The 12,023-nt window shown below is 41.0% G+C and overlaps 1 pseudogene; it reads right to left on the bottom strand.

Annotated features, from left to right (window-relative positions):
- Positions 1 to 3,911: 3,911 nt before the first annotated feature.
- LOC125250296 lies at positions 3,912 to 4,932 on the bottom strand (annotated as a pseudogene).
- Positions 4,933 to 12,023: the final 7,091 nt, after the last annotated feature.

Below are 12,023 nucleotides of genomic sequence, written 5' to 3'. Positions count from 1 at the left end.
GTTGAATAAAGTCGCTTGTTTTGTTTTGCTTTTTGCACACAAAAAGTATTCATGTCACTTCATAAAATTAAGGTTGAACCACTGTAGTCACGTGGACTATATTAAAGGGCACCTATTATGCAAAATTCACTTTTACATGGTGTTTGACCATAAATGTGTGTTGGCAGTGTGTGAGCAAAACGAAGGAAAGGCGCCACTCAAAATTCCAAAATACGTTTATGTTTGCGCGAATCATTTTTTGACTGACTGTTTTGAGAACGAGGGTCAATTCAAAGCAGGTCTTGCTTCAAAGTTAATCCTCAAGTGTGGATCGTTGCCTACTGTTCGCGATCCAACGTCACCTCCAGAAGTAAGTGTATTTAATGTTTTTTGAGCAAATAGTCATTTCAGTCGATGTCAGCCAATTCAATAACAAATGCGTCTAAAGTTGTTGTCGTCGTCGTAGAATGTCTGTGTATATAATTTAAACCTTGTTTGTATAGTGTGTATCCACACGTATATATATATATTTTTAAAGATATTGTATTAAAAACTGTGTATGTTTACTTAGCAAACGTTATCACAGTATTTGTGTTTGTAGTTTCAAAAAATTGCGCGAACGTTATCACAGTGTGTGTGTGTGTGTTGCACATCCATAATTGCAAAGGGGACGCGATTAAAACTCTATAAGTACATAAATGTATCAAATAACCATTCAGAGACGTCCGGCTCCATTCTCAATTGTGTTTCTTCTGCCGGAGTCTCTTCATCATCTGGGTCTGATTCCGGTTCAAACATGTACGGCTGAATGCCATACAAAACAGCGGGTCTCTCACTCTCAGCCATTCTGCTTCTAACGACTGTTTATTGCCATAGGTATGCAAGTTACGCCCTCATCCAAAGGCAGGGCGGGGATATGCAACTCATTTATATTTAAGGTGGTACACACCAAAACAGCTCTTTTTAAAACAGGCCCCAAAAATGACATTTTCAAATGGTTATAATAAATTAACTGTGGGGTATTTTGTGCTGAAACTTCACAAATACATTCTGGGGACAACCAAGACCAATATTACATCTTGTAAAAAGGGGCATAATAGGTGCCCTTTAACAATGTCTTTACTACTTTTTTCCTGGACCTTGACAGTGGTGGTTAAATTGCTGTCTATGGAGTCAGACAGCTCTCGGATTTCATGAAAAATATCTTAATTTTCCGAAAATAAACAAAGGTCTTACGGGTGTGAAGTGACATGAGGATGAGTAATTAATGACAGAATTTTCAATTTTCATTGAACTAACCCTTTAAGACACTGACACAACACTGCATGATGGTCTTCTGGCTACAGAATTTCCCAAATGGCTGCTCTGCCACCTTCCCTTAAAGGGTCATGAAACCCCAAAACACTTTTTTTGAGATGTAAACAGATATGTATAGGCTGCACAACATTGAAAACACTAAAGGTACTCGTTAATGTTATTCATAAGTGAAAAATAGTTATTTTTGCATTTTTCAGAGCGATTTCTGTCTTCCGGTTTGAAAAGCTGAGTAAGAGCAACGTCACAAAATCTGACGTAATCATGTACTTTCGGCCCAGAGCAGAGGTTTGTGTGCATCTGGATTGTTTTGCTGTAATCTACCAGCACAAGTGGAAAATATGTTTGCGTGAGATCGCATTACAGCAGAGAATTCAAATGTCACAAAAGTGCGGCTCATTCACCTTTGCTCAGACAAAATGGAAAAGGTAGGTATATTTTGCGAATTAAATACTGCTGATTAGATGAGACATCTGTCAATCAAGACATACAGAAAATACAACAGGCTGTGGTAGTAGAAAGTCGTTTTGCATGTGCATGTGTAAATATCAGAGCTGTCTATTTAACTCAGTGTTTCTCAACCCTGGTCCTGGAGGACCCCCAACACTGCACATTTTGAAAGTCTCCTCTGTCTGACACACTAATTTCAGGTAGTGGAGTTTCTTCTAATGAGCTGATGAGTTGAATCAAGTGTGTTTAATTAGGGAGAAAGACAAAACCTGCAGTGCTGGGGGTCCTTCAGGACCAGGGTTGAGAAACACTGATTTAACTGGTTAATTTAGTGTGACTAATTATGGAGAAAAAAAAAAAAAAACTTGGGTAATACTTTACTTAAAGCCTTTATAATAATGCATTGGACCCACTTTATATTAAGTGGCCTTAACTACTATGTACTTACATTTAAATTAATCATTTGATACAATGCACTTATCGTGTACATACATGTTTTTACATTGTACTTATATTTTAAAAACACCTGCATGTAATTACATATGTAATTAATTTCTGTAATTACATTTATAATTACACTGTTGACCCATCCCTTAACCCTTACCACTACCCTTAAACCTATCCATACCACCAAAGCTTTCCCTAACCTTACCCGTACCCCACCTCAATAGCAGCAAAAGTGTTTTGCAATTCAATATGAACCCAATAAGTACATTGTACTTATTTTTTTATGTAAGTACATAGTAGTTAAGGCCACTTAATATAAAGTGGGACCAATGCGTTATATCTTTTCATTAATAATTGTAATCCAAGTTAAAATGCCTTATAATATCTGCAATTACTTGTTACTGTTACGGTGGTGGTAGCAGCAGAGATGAAGCAATAGCAGACTTCTACAAGACTGGGATATTTATTAAACGAAGGAGCAGGAACACAACCAAAACACACATAGCAAACAATAGAACAGACAAGGAGTGAAGGGAGTGAGTCCATTATAAAGGGAGTGCTGATGATGGAGTCCAGGTGCAGGTGATCCGTGGTGATTGGGAGATGACGAGAAAGTGAGTGCAGGTGTTGGAAACCAGGAGGATCATGGGATATGGAGTCCGGAGACAGAAGGGAACCGTGACAGTTACATCTGAAACTGGTTGTTTGTCATGTGTTTTTAATGCATTATACTTTCTAAAGGCGTAACATAAGTATTATAATATATTATAAATGTGGTTACAATTATTCATGGGGTCATACAATGCATTATAAGGTGTATTACAAAGCTTAATTAATGCATTAAAAATACTTTTATAATGCATTTTATACAGTATAATGGCTTTAAGTAAAGTGTTACCAAAACTTTTTATATTAAATCTGTTTAGCACTAATATCTGGTTGGGCCAGACAGCAAGTTTAGCTTTTATTGTGACTGAGTTCCAGTCTCCCATTTTTCTCCCTATAGTACCCATTGCTTATCAGTTCAAAGAGGCATTAAATTTTGAAAGAAAATGGAGAAAATATTTAAGAAATGTTAATAAAGTGCCTAACGTATACACAGAGGTGACAGAAAGCAATGGGATTGGGAAAGGACAGTGAGCCATGACCCAAATTTTCACTTTGACAGATAATTACATAGTGAATGTATTTAAACCTATTTAAATTTACTTTAATTTCACATTGCAAAATTAAAAGTGGTTAAAAACGCAGTACAGTTTTCCTCTTAATTTCTTAAGATGTGATGTTAGAATGCATTTAAAATCGATTCCAAAAGACTTGCATTTACTTGATATTTAAAATGTGATGTTTATTATCATTCTAGAACTACAGCAAATGTTTCAAGTCAAGTCACCTTAATTTATATCATCCAGCTCAGTTCAGTTCTCATACAACAGCAGTCAAGAACAATGATATTGCTGAATTTTAAGTGTCTCTAAGCTAAAGCAAGGCAGAGGTGACAGTGGCAAGGAACCCAAACTCCACCAAGTGACAGAATGGAGAAAAAACGTTCAGTTCTCCTCTGGCCAACGAACGACCATGGTGTCATTATGATTGAGGCTGCATCACAAGTCAGAATTCAGATTAGGATCGGAAGAATTCAAATATTCATCCAGTTCCTTTTGCTTGAAGATTGATTCATCATGCCGCATGGAGCCGAAGGTGGCCCTAGGGATTCCATACATGATATACATGTACTAATAGAAATGTTCCTTCATGTACAATGAGCCATTAAAGTAAAACGAAAGAGAGAAAGTTAATATGATTCAACCTTATTCGAAGATAAATATTTAACAATCTGAACTCTGATTTCCTTTGTTCTTATTCCATAGATTACTGGGTTAAAGCAGTTCGGAATAAGATGATATGACACGGTGCTTAACACACGGATATCTCTAGGCATGTTAGGCACCCTGTAGCCAACAAATGCAACAACAACACAGAAAAATGCCACCGCTAATACCATTAAATGTGTGCTACATGTCAAGATAGCTTTTTGGCGTGACTCACCAGAAGGAGAGCGAAATTATAATGACAAAAATAACAATGTAAGAGCAGATTACAAATGCACAATCACATGATACCATGATGAAAGCGATTGTTCCAGCTATATGGTTCTTACTCACATCACCACAGGCTAAATTAACAACTGATGTATGCTCACAAACACAATGATAAATCATATTTGATTTACAAAAATATAATGGCCCAATCAGGCCGACCATCGAAACGACACAAAGCAAGTTACGGAAAAAAAAGGACAAACAGATTATTAATGATGTTTTAACGTTTACGTAGTCATGGTACTTTAAGGGAAAAATAATGGCAAAAAATCTGTCGACTGCCATCAAAAACAAAATTGACGACTGGAAACAACCTGCCATATGCAGACAAAACATTTGAACAAGACATTCATCTTTGTAAATCATATTTCTGCCAAACAGAAAACTGATTAACATTCTTGGAACAAGAAATATTGGCTGTATAAAGCCGAGAGTTGCAATTAACCCGATCAGAATGTACATGGGTGCATGTAACTTGCTTTCTTTTACAATCACCAGAATTATAATGGAGTTTGCAAACAACGTGAAACGCAAAGATTGTGAGAAAAGGAATGAAAAGATATCGCCGATACTCTTGGAGATCCGTGAATCCAATCAAGTAGAGTTCCTTATGAGAGAAGTTGAATGTTCTGTCATCCATTCCTTGGATCAAAGTTCACTCTGAAGACATAAAAGCAGTTAATAGTTACAGTTTAGTTTAAAAGTTTACAGCTAATGCACAGAAAATATATTTACAGAAGCATTTAACAATATAAGCAAAAATACATATACTTGCCTTTAAGCATAAATGGTGTCCTTTAACCTTCAAATGTGGCTTGCATTTTATGCTCAGACCTGCATCAAAGGAAGCTTAGAGATTTAATAAAGTATTAAAGCATGATAAACATTTGATCAACAAATCTATTTCTTGTTTTGTTTTTCATGTCTGTAAAATGAAGCGTAAACTCTATAACAGCATGTGCAAAAGCTTTTTAAATCTTACTCTTATATAAAGCTCTATTTCGACCACTCCCCCCTCTTCTGATTTAGGACATGCTACCTCTCTTAAATATTCCCCGTTCCACTCCCCTGATACCATACTAGGACAATGACTTGCCATTATTATTATTACTGTGGCTTGTTACTAAATGGGTATGGCTTGAGGCAGGATTCACTTTTGGAAGTAAAAGAATAGGTTCTGCAATCTTAACAGGCCTTATTGTTTCAGGTAAAATGAGGGTGCTGTTAAGTCACCTGAAGGCATCACCTATAAGATAAAAATGAAAATGTTTAATTGAGTCAAAGTTCCACTTTTCTATATACAATTTTTTTTTTTTCCAAAATAAAGATTTCAATCTGCTTAAAGTCAGTCAAGTAACTAATTTATTGGCACCACCAGTTAATGGACACTGTTTAAATTTTTTGATTGCAATTGCACAGCTACTCCAGCCACTTGCTTCATTCTATTTAAATAAAATAATTTTATTGACACCATGGCTCTGACTAGTTGAAACATTTTTAGGAATCTTTAAGAATTTTTTAAACAATTTACTTTAATAAGCAAAATGTAAAGAATACTGCTGTTTTCTTAATCTTAAATGTCCAAGATTTAATAATTCCAATGGAAATTTCAAGAAAACTGGAGCAATCAATTACTGTGACCACAATTTTGAGATAAAATACATAAATACACCCTACACAATACAAAAACTTTTTAACACCAAAAATTACAAATGATGAGGAAAAAAATGACACATGTTATTGTTGTTGTTTATCATACAATTCTTTAAAAGTCCTATTATTTATATAAAAGCAATAAAATATAATTGTGATAACAAATAAAAAAATTCATTTGATTATTACTTTGGTTTCAAATGGAAAGGGATTCAAATTATTTTAAGGGGATGTCCTGGGACCAGTACAAGGACAAGGACAGGACATTCTTGCCAGTAGATGCTAATGATCAAAACATTGAGAGTACTTACTGTTCTATGCATGTCTTGTTTTGATCATTCCTTTTAATTATTAAAAACATTCTCATTAAACAGGAAGACACAAAGGACACATGGGTCACTCTATGTAATGAGTCCATGTCTCCATGTAGAGTTTATTTACTAGAATCAGTTGGACCAGTTAATTTCTGTTCATTATTACTTAGTGTCTCAGCAACTATTGTCATAAGTGACTAATTATGACCAGATATATCCAGTAGCTGGTGATTTAATTAGCTTTAGGCTGATTAAGAATGGCCTTCTCTTTGGATACTTTCCTAACTTCAGGGATCTCCAATGTTCCCTTGGCTCATTTACTGTTTTCACTGCTTGAAGTGTCCACTGGGAAACTTGGATTAAGTACCTCAAGAACACAACTGTGATGAAGCAGGAATATGACTTTAATAACTCTAGTTCCTGGAATACTCAAATTTAGGACCATTTCAGCGACTTCATCATTAGCAAATTATATCCTTAATATTTAAAATACTAAATAAATGTAAAAATGTTTAACATTTTATAAGTGCCCATAGAAATGTAGCTGTGTATTAAAAAAAACAAAAAAAAAAAAAAAACAAAGCAACTAACATAATGTATATGCACAAATATGTAAAAATAATATAGTAGATGTGTTAGAATGTACCATTCAATTTTTTTAGAGGATATATATATATATATTTTTTTTTTTTTCTACTTTTAGGTTACGGATTAAGAAGGGGTAACAGAGTGGCAAATTAAACATGCATGTCAGTCAATAGAGATAACTATAACTGTCACAGTTATGTTCAGTTTGTTTTAGTTTTCATGGACATTCAGTTTGTTTTCATTAGTCACATATCTTCCTTTGTTCAGTACCCTTTCAGTCAGTCACGTTCGACGTCTTCCTTGGTTAACGCTTCCCAGCTCGTCCTGCTGGCTCACCCGCACGATCAGACTCGGCTATGCCATTCAGTTCACCCGGCGTCCACCAGTGTTCAGGGGTGTTAACTACACTCGTGTCTCTTTGAACGATGCCCCTGTGCTTCGGGCGGAGATTGCAATCCTCCTGGCTGCAATAGAGCCGGTCCCTCTAGCCGATATGAAGTCAGGGTTCTACAGCTCCTACTTCATTGTACCCAAGAAAGGCGGTGGTTTACGGCCAATCTTGGATCTGCGAGTCTTGAATCGATCCCTTCACAGGCTGCCGTTCAAGATGTTGACGCAGAAACGCGTTTTCGAATGCATCCATCCCCAAGAATGGTTTGCAGCAATCAACCTGAAGGACGCATACTTTCAAGTCTCGATTCTTCCTCGACACAGACCCTTTCTATGGTTTGCATTCGAGGGTCGAGCATATCAGTACAAAGTCCTACCCTGTGGGCTGGCCCTGTCACCCCCGTCTTCAAGGTTACGGAGGTGGCCACTGTTCCCTTCAGGAACAGGGCATTCGCATTCTCAATTATCTCAATGACTGGCTAATTCTAGCTCACTCATGAGAACAACTATGCGAACACAAGGATCTGGTGTTAGCACACCTCAGCCGGTTGGGTCTTTGGGTCTCACCAGGAGCGCATCCAGTCAGTATTGAACTGCTTGAGTTCGATCAAGAGCACGACGGCAGCCCCACTAAAATTATTTCAGAGGCTCCTGGGGCATATGGCAACCACAGCCGCAGTTATGCCGCTCGGATTGCTTCATATGAGGCCGCTTCAGCACTGGCTTCACGGCCGAGTGCCGAAATGGGCGTGGCAAAGCTCCGTGTTCCATGTGTCCATCACACCGAGCTGCCGTCATTCCCTCACTCAGTGGTTGGACCCTTCGTTCCTGTGGGCAGGAGTTCCCCTGGAACAAGTGTCCAGGCATGCTGTGGTCTCCACAGATGCTTCCACCACTGTGGGAGCCACGTACAACGGCATGCAGTCTCAGGTCTGTGGACGGGGCCTCAACTGCAATGGCATATCAATTGCCTCGAGTTGCTAGCAGTACGTCTTGCGCTGGACTGCTTCAAACAGCTGCTACTAGGCAAGCATGTGCTGGTCTGTACGGACAACACTGCAGCTGTTGCGTACATCAACCACCAGGGTGGTCTATGCTCCCGTCACATGTCGCAACTCACCCACCATTTCCTATTATGGAGTCAGAAGCAGATGAGGTTGCGTCATGCCATTCACATCCCAGGCGTGCTCAACCGTGCAGCCGACGAGCTCTCACGGCAGCCTCCGCTTCAGGGAGAATGGAGTCTCCATCCCCAAGCTGATTCAGCTTATTTGGCAGCATTTCAGGGCCGCAGAGATAGATCTGTTTGCCTCCACGGACACAGCCCATTGCCAGTTGTTTTACTTCCTGACCGAGGGCACTCTCGGCATGGACGCACTGGCACACAGCTGGCCCCTGGTTCCTACTACTCCCTTCAGAGATCAGGTAGTGAACCTGTAGCAGTACGGGAAAACAGATGTTTTTTTTTTATACTGTGTGGCCGGATGGAGGAGGAAATTAAATTATCCGGAAGGAGGAAATGCATAAGGAAATTCGTATATAAGGAGGAGTTGTAAGAAGGAAAGGGGGAGGGGTAAAAGAAAAAGAGAGAAGCAGGTTACCTGAGACAACCGCCTAGTTGGTGAGACTAACTGATATCGCTGGGCCAGGCGGGACCGCCGCTAAAGTGGACACGAGTTGCCGGGGCGATCACCGGAGTGCCGCTTGTCGCACCTTTGGACGCTGGCTGCAGAGCAAACTTGTCTTTTGGGCTGACGAGTGCGAGTGAGCTGTCCAGGTGAATTCCTGTTTTACTACAGCCCTTAAACGACTCCTTCCGATACAAAACATTTTTCCCTTTTGCCATTATCGGCTAGAGCACAGTGCTCATTTCCCACACGCACACAATCACACACACACTCACTGTTTCGCCTCACACAAGCGCAAACATAATCAGAGCAGATTCTCAGACATTTTATGATTGTTTGTTTTTGTATAATGCAAATATAGAAGGGTTTTTTTATATATATATAATACTGGTGTGAAGGAAGATCTTTTGTATGGAACGATGTATGTGTTTCCTATGGCTTCCTGTTATTTCTCTCGCTGAAATGAAGTGTTGAATCCGCCGAGGTTTTTCAAACATCTAAGATACTTCTTGTTTTTTGTATTCTTTATTGTTTTTTCTTATCCTTTATGTCGAATAACAAATTGGTAAAAATACTATTTGTGAACGTGCTTTAAATTAGGGCTGGGCGATGTATCGAATGCTTTTGTCATGCACATTTCTTCAGTAAAGCCGGTTCCCTGATTACCGCTAAATCGCCATCACCTGCTTTCAAATGGAGCGGCATTTAATAGACAGAGCCGTAGATCACTGATAAGCCACGCAATATCGCGTTCAATATCGACGGCGATACATATCGATATTGAACGCGATATTGCGTGGCTTATCAGTGATCTACGGCTCTGTCTATTAAATGCCGCTCCATTTGAAAGCAGGTGATGGCGATTTAGCGGTAATCAGGGAACCGGCTTTACTGAAGTGTTACGACCCGTCCTAATCTAGGGGTTGGACGGATCGGTAACAAAGAAATTAAAATAATAAAAGATCTAAATCAACGAAAATTCCTCCTCTCCTGTCCCAGCTCACAAGAATCACCACGTTTTGAAACGAAAACTTTTCTTTATTCTCTTCTCACAAGTCAAAAATGAACAGAAGCATTTTCTCGGAAGAGGGACAAAGGCCAAAACAACAAACAAAAGGGAATCTACCTAAGGGTTTGGAGAAGCTGACTTACCTTACGAATGAAATATAAACAAAAGTACAACAAACTTCCCTAACTCCCCAACTAAACCATAAACAGGAGAAAACAAATTGCACAAAGTAAAAGTGGCGCTCCCCCCACCTACAGCTTTGCATACAATATAAAGGGGTAACAGAACCAAGCGTTATTTAACAAGAGTATATGATGAGATAGAGCAGTTCTTACTGGGCGTTGTTTAAAGTCTCCGTCACACAACTGGGAGAAAACAATTCTCACACATAGACAACAATAGCATCGGTCACACCATAACAATTATTAACAGTCTGGGGCAGGAGACAGAGGACAGGACACGCGTGGAGCTCACGACGCGCTCGACACAGCTCCACAACACAGTCCTCGTTTCCTGCATTTAAGCGCTCCCGCTCTTCCACGTAACTTGCCGCAGCTGGTCTCTCAATCAAGCGGTGCTGCCAGAGAGGGAGAGGGAGAGAGAGCGAGAGAGAGATGGCACTACACGTACATGCAAAACTGATACATCGCACACAGCTGGCCCCTGGTTCCTACTACTCCCGTCAGAGATCAGGTAGTGAACCTGCAAGCGGTGCCCTCGGAGGAGGCAGACCCAGCCCTAGCTTTACTCTGTCCACGTATAGGCTCAAAGCGCAGACGGGACAGAGCAAAGCTAGGGCTGGGTCTGCCTCCTCCGCTAAGCTTCAGAACCTCAGACCAGCTCTTAGTCTGTTATGGAGGCCAGCAGAAGGGAAAGGCTGTCTCCAAGCAGAGGATGGCCCACTGGATAGTGGATGCCATTGCCTTGGCTTATCAGTCCCAAGGCGTGCCTTGCCCACTCGGGTTGAGGACTCGCTCCGCGAGAGGAGTAACTTCTTCCTGGGTGCTGGCGCACAGGGCCTCGCTGACAGATATATGTAGAGCTGCGGGCTAGGTGGCACCAAATATGTTTGCTAGATTCTATAGCCTTCGTGTAGAACCAGTGTCTTCCCGTGTACTCACCCCCAGTGGCCAGTACCGCGAAGGACCCGTTCCAAGTGTTGGCTTGCAACGCCACTCCTGCCTGCTGGGCCGGATATGTGCGTCCATTACTCCAGTAAGTTCCCCGTCTTGGTGAACCCTGTTGAGTTCCTCCGCCACCCTTGCAGCTTCGGATATTGCGGAGTGTCTGTTGCTAGGCCAAGCACCCGTTAACTCACCTGTACTAGTCTGGGTGCCATATGTTGCAACCCCTACGACTGTCCCATATGTGTATATCTCCACCGTAACCTCCCTACAGTGAGTCCTTGACTTTCCCTTAGCAGAGTTCTCTCTGCTGTCCCTGTCAGATGTATCTCCCCCTGTCCTAGGTGGAGCCATCCTAGGGGATCTCATATGCGCACTGCCTAAGGCCAGTCCATATGTGTATTCCCACATAATTCCCCCCTCCCGGTGGGTTGTGGTCTCCACAGCGTCCCCTGTGGTCACGCTTTCCCAGCGTCTTACTGAACGGGTCATGCAGAACAGCAGTAGACTCTCTTGGCGTAAGCCCGGTCCCTTCTCCGTTGCAAGGTGCGCTGGTATGCTGTGGCTTACGCTGGGCACTTGAAGATGTCAGTAACTGTGGCATTTTATGAGGGATCCCAAATTGTCAGTTCAGTTCTGACATACGTTGAACGTGACTGGCTGAAAGGGAACGTCTTGATTACGTATGTAACCCTCGTTCCCTGAACGAGGGAACGGAGACATGCATCCCGTTGCCACAGTTTCTGTGCCACCGCTGAGTGCGGGCCAAGTGCTCGTCTCCTCAGCAAAAAACAGAGTGCGAGCACACCCGCTTCTGCATTTATACCTGCACTGCGGGGCGGGTTGCATGACGCAAAGCTTGCACGCCAATGTCCATTGGCTCATTTAGTTTACACTCGAAGGTACATCTCCATTCCCTCCTTCAGGGAACGAGGGTTACATACGTAACCGAGACGTTTTCCTGCCACTCTTTAGTTGTCATGGTAACAGATATGATAATTTTTCGATTTAGCTGTGTATCATTA

This window comes from Megalobrama amblycephala, linkage group LG1 (genome assembly GCF_018812025.1).
Source record: "Megalobrama amblycephala isolate DHTTF-2021 linkage group LG1, ASM1881202v1, whole genome shotgun sequence".
NCBI classification, from domain to species: domain Eukaryota; kingdom Metazoa; phylum Chordata; class Actinopteri; order Cypriniformes; family Xenocyprididae; genus Megalobrama; species Megalobrama amblycephala.
The sequence above is the reverse complement of the archived record's forward strand: the minus strand, read 5'-3'. Positions and strand labels throughout refer to the sequence as shown.